We start from the raw sequence: 6,000 nt of genomic DNA on the forward strand, positions 1-6,000 counted from the left end.
GGTGTAGCAATGCAGGTTATAGGCGACAGACAACCATCTTCTTTATAGATGGAGAGAGATAGCAAGCCTTTGCTGACTCAATTTTATTCCTGTTGCTATTTGATTCAGCTATTTGATAGCTTAGAGTTGGACAAGCAAGACAGAGCAGGATCCGGGGAAGACAGGCATTAAAAAGAGCACATAGCCCTGAAAGATGACTTCCCTGGAATCTTTGACTGCACTTGAATATAGGGCAGACCTGGCCCCTGCTAAAGAACCTCCTGATAGCTATAGTAGCTTACAGTTACCAAATCACCATGGTGCTTTCTTAAAGAAGTCTGACTCAGTAACTAAACTTCAAACGTTAACAACTTGTTGTTGTTTTGGGTTTTTTTTTAATCTTTACAATTTTGACTCTCCAAAACTGAATGAGGGCCATAGAGTTGGAGTTTGTGACTCAAGCATTTTTAAAATAATGTTAGTGTGGGACTCCTATCTCTGCTCTAAAAAGAAGCCTATCGGGGCACCTGGGTGGTTCAGTCAGTTAAGCGTCCAACTTCGGCTCAGTCATCATCTTGCAGTCTGTGAGTTTGAGCCCCGCGTCAGGCTCTGTGCTGACAGCTCAGAGCCGTGAGCCTGCTTCGGATTCTGTGTCTCCCTCTCTCTCTGCCCCTCCCCCTCTCACGCTCTGTCTCTCTGTCTCTCTCTCAAAAATAAATAAACATTAAAAAAAAATTTTTTTAAGGAAACCTATAGCAAGAGAACACTTGGGATTTTTTTACTTTGGGGATGTAGCCCCTGCATGTGAGGTCAGCTCTCCTGGTAGCCGGGATGAGATGACCAACTTGTTTTGCCAAGGCCTCCAAATTGTCTCAAATGGCAACTAATTTTAGTTGAAATGGACTTAATCCAAATTCGAACCAGGGACTGAGAAGAGCAAGGCTCCATATCCCATTACAAGAGCTATCCAGATTCCCCATAATACTGTATATTAAATCCTTATAATAAGCTGCTTTGTGAGTCTTGGTGCTCGTTCAGTATTTTCATTGCAGTGATTACTCTATGGTCTGCTGGCCAGCTGAAGCTGGAGTCCTCTTTCCCTTGATACGTTTCCATAACATCTCTCATCGGCCCAGTGAAACTTGTTGTTAAGGGCAGAGCTAATCTATTGCAGCCTGCCTTGCTGCATCATGCCAAGAAACTTGGTGTGTTTCTTTCAGCTATTTCTGTGAGGACAGTTCACTTCTTTGGAAGAGTTTTAGCTCCATCGAGTCAGTGAACAATCCAGCTGCAAAGAATAGCTCTTGAAAACAGCCTCCCCAATCCATCCTAAAAGTGGGCGCCCCTCGCCTAGACTGACACCAAAATGAAGGTGTTATTTCATATAGTGGGTTTTAACATGCATGCATTTGGATATTTAAATATCCATGCATTCCAAAAGAATCTGTGGGAACTTTTTTAAAAAGTACCAGGATTTACATATCCTTGAGTGACATGGTTTCCTAATTCCAGGCCCACCTCCGCTGCCCACCGCTCGGGCTACTTGTTTGTAGCTTGTTAACTTTGTTGGGCGCTGACAACAGAGAGGGTTGAGACAGCTCCAGGCTAGTAGGATAGAGCGACAAATAAACTAGACTTTTGTGTGATATATGTACAGGAGCCAAGAAACTCAACAATACCAACCAGTTTGAAGACAGCCCAATAGAGTTTGCTTTAAATTCTAGGGCTGGGTAAGTAAACACATTTGTCAGCATCTAGGCAGAGGGGAGGGTCCCTGACAAGGGCTGAGCAGTGTGGTCCTCTCACCTGGCAGGAGGGACCTGGAAGATGGGTGGACATCTGACTACATCCCCTGTCTCGTGCTCCCACCCTCCATCTGGTTTGTCTCTCACCCTCATGTTTTCTCTTAGCAGCTCATTTATGAGACTTTCACCTCTGTGATTTGTCCCTGCATCTATTGTTTTGGGTTGGCACCCACTGCTGGCACCCACTGCTCTTGGCCTCCTCTCCCGTCTTGGACCCTGTGTTGGGAACAAGGTTTGCTCCTCTGGCTTAGCATTCTCCCCTCACCGATGATCTCGGCCTCCACCCCAGGCTGTCCTCCACCTGATCCCTTGTCTCTGGGCTCAGGGAGTAGGTGCCAGCTCAGTTCCAGCCACACCCTTGCTCCGTTCTTAACAGGGCCAAGGGTTTTTGTTTTGTTTTGTTTTGTTTCCTCTTCGGGTCCCACCCTTACGCTCTTCCTGCCATTTTGAAACAAAACCCAATGCTTTAGGCCCCGATAAAACAAACAAACTGACAAATATATTAAAGAGCCAAGTCTGGGTCAAAAATCAAAGCAAAACAAAACTAAACCCTAGAGAACATTTCTTTTGTTATAGGATTTGTGCCTTATATTCCCAGTCCCCATGGTGGTAAGAGATATCAGTGTGGTAGATACATGAGAAGCATAAGGCCAAAGAAAAGCTGCTGAGGACGCACCCCAACCATAATCCTTGTACCCAGAAGAGGCCTCCGTTAACCAGAGCTCTTGTGGCTTATACTTTCAGGACATTTTATACCAACACTGTCAATAGAAATATAATATTAACCACATATCTAGTTTTATTTTCTAATAGCCACATTAAAAACAGCAAAAAGAGGGGTGCCTGGGTGGCTCAGTCAGTTAAGCATCCAACTCTTGGTATCAGCTCAGGTCTTGATCTCAGGATCGTGAGTTCAAGCCCCGCATTGGGCTCCATGCTGGGCGTGGGGCCTACTGGAAAGAAAGAAAGAAAGAAAGAAAGAAAGAAAGAAAGAAAGAAAGAAAAGAAAGAAAGGGAGAAAGAAGGTAGGAAGAGGGAAAGGAAGGAAGGAAGGAAAAGAGAGAGAGAGAAAGAAAGAATTTTAATAAATTTTGTTTAACCAAACATACCTAAAACATTCTCATTGCAAAATACTACATAAAATTACAAGATGAATTAGTTCTAGGAGTATGCTGCATGGCATTGGGGTACTAAATAATACTGTATATTGCACTTGAAACTTTGCAAGAGGGTAGATCTGTGTTGTGTTCTTACCACACACACAAAATTTTTGGAGGTGATGGATATGTCTATTACCCTTATTGTGGGGATAATTTCCTGGTTTTATGCATTATGTCCAAACTCATTAAGTTGTACATGGTAAATATGCATGGTGTTTTGTATATCAATTATATTTCAACAGAGCTTTTAAAAATTATTAATGAGACGATTTACCCCCTTTAATTATCATACTAAGCCTTAGACATATCCATTCAAATGCTACATTTTCAACAGAGTGTAATATAGTCCTACCAAAACAAACTTGCGTTTCATGGAAAAATATTTTACATTGCTTAAGCTTCTTTATTTAAACTAATTACAATAAAATAAATGAAAATATTTCTCAGTTGCCCTAGCCACATTTCCAGTCCTCAGTAGCCACATGTGGCTATAGCTAACGTATTTTACAGCACAGCTTTATAAACAAAGGTGCTTACTCGTGAGCTGCACCTCACATCAGCTCAGCAAAATGCAGAAACTTTTCTCCCCATTGAGACAATGACAGTCACTGAACAGGGGAGGAGGGAAGCAGGTCCCAAACCCAACTCCCCTGGTCTTTCAAAAGTCTTCACAAATGACATGAATTCGCATATTATTTCCTGTAATTTTTACTTTTCTTTTTAACATAAACTTTCTTCAAAGGAAAAAAAAAAAGAGCAACTCAAATACAACACAGATGACATTTACCAGTTATATATATTTTTTAATCCATAAACTTGCCATCTTGGCAACCCAATAAATTTGCCAATTAGTGTGTAAAAAGTAAACAGAGCACCAGGCTCCATAAACATCTCTTGAAGCATTAGTTCATGCCTTGGGTCTCTTTTCAGGATGAATTAGTCTTAAACATAAGATTTCATCTACTCTAAGACTTCAACTGTTGTCTGTTCATCACATTGCAAGCATACCTTGGAGATATTGTGGGTTTGGTTCCAGACCACCGACAATAAAGCAAATATTGAAATAAAGCCAGTCAAATGAATTTTTTGTTTTCCCAGTGCATATAAAAGTTATCTGCACACCATACTGTAGTCTATTAAGTGTGCAATAGCATCATGCCTAAAAATATGTACATACCTTAATTTAAAAATGCTTTATTGCTAAAAAGTGCTAATCATCGTCTAAGCTTCCAGCAAGTCCTAATCTTTTTGAGGGTGGAGGGTCTTGCCTCGATGTTGATGGCTGCTGAATGATCAGGGTGGTGGTTGCTGAAGGTTGGGGTGGCTGTGGCAATTTCTTAAAATAAGACAACAATGTGTTTTGCCACATTGATTGACTTTTCCTTTCATAAAGGGCTTCTCTGCTGCATGAGATGCTGTTTGATAGCATTTTACTCACAGCAGAACTTCTTTCAGAATTGGAGTCCTCTCAAACCCCACCACTGCTTTATCAGCTAAGTCCTGTCAACAGTCTTCACAGCATCTTCACTGGGCGTAGATTTTATCTCAAGAAACCACTTTCTTTGCAGATCTATAAGAAGCAACTCCTCCCCCGTTAGCGTTTCTTTCACAAGATGGCAGCAATTCAGTCACATCTTCAGGCCCCACTTCTAATTCTAGTTCTCTTGCTATTTCCACCTCATCTGCAGTATTTCCTCTGCTGAAGTCTTGAACACCTCATAGTCATCCATGAGGGTTGGAATCAACTTCTTCCAAACTCTGATCATGTTATTATTTTGACCCCTTCCTCTGAATCATGAATGTTTTTAATGATATCCAAAATGGTGAATCCTTTCCAGAAGGTTTTCACTGCCTATAGCAACTTTGACCTTATGCAATGTATTTCTTAAATAATAAGACTTGAAAGATGAAATCACTCCCTGATCCATAGGCTACGGAATGGATGTTGTCGGCAGGTTTGAAAACAATATGAATCTCATTGCACATCTCCCCTCAGTGCTTTTTGGTAACTAGGTACATTGCCAATGAGCAGTAATATTTCAAAAGATACCTTTTTCCCTGAGAAGTAGGTCTCAAAAGTGAGCTCCAAATATTCAGTAAACCATATAGTAAACAGATGTGCTGTCATCCAGGCTTTATTGCTTTGTTGGTAGAGTACAGGCAAAGTAGATTTAACATAATTCTTAAGGGCCGCATAATTTTCAGAATGGCCAATGAACGTTGGCTTCAACTTCAAGTCACCAGCTGCATTAAGCTGCTAACAAGAGAGTCAGACTGTCCTTTGAAGCTCTGAAGCCAGGCATGGACCTCTCCTCTCTAGCTGTGAAAGTCCTAGCTGGCATCTTCTAAAAGAAAGCTGTTTTGTCTACATTGAAAATCTGTTTAGTGTAGCCACCTTCATTAATGATCTTAGCTAGATCTTCTGGATAACTCACTTCAGCTTCTCCATCAGTACCTGCTGGTTCACTTTGCACTTTTAGGTTCTGGAGACGGTTTCTTTCCTTAAACCTCATGAACCAACCTCTGCTAGCTTCGCACTTTTCTTCTGTAGCTTCCTCACCTCTCCAAGCCTTCGTGAAATTGAAAAGAGTTAGGGCTTTGCTCGGGATTAGGCTCTGGTTAATTAGGCAATGTTGTGGCTGGTTTGGTCTTCTAACCAGACCCCTGAAACCCCCATATCAGCAATAAAGCTGTTTTACTTTCCTTTCATTGATGTGTTCACCAGAGTAGCACTTCTAATTTTCTTCAAGGACTTTTCCTTTGCATTCACAATGCGGCTGAATGTTTGCTGCAGGAGGCCTAGCTTTTCAGCCTATCTCGGCTTTGGACATACCTTCCTCACTGAGCTTAATCACATCTAGCTTTTGATTTGAAAGGAGAAACATGCAACTCTTCCTTTTACTTGAACACTTAGAGGCCAAAGTAGGGTTACTAATTGGCCTGATTTCAATGTTGTTGTGTCTCAGGGAATAGGGAGGCCCGAGGAGAGGGAGAGATGGGGGAATGGCTAGTTGGTGGAGCAGTTGGAACATGCACAGCATTCAGGGATTAAGTTT

The sequence above is a fragment of the Panthera uncia genome, chromosome B4 (assembly GCF_023721935.1).
Source record: "Panthera uncia isolate 11264 chromosome B4, Puncia_PCG_1.0, whole genome shotgun sequence".
In the NCBI taxonomy this organism is placed as follows: Eukaryota; Metazoa; Chordata; class Mammalia; order Carnivora; family Felidae; genus Panthera; species Panthera uncia.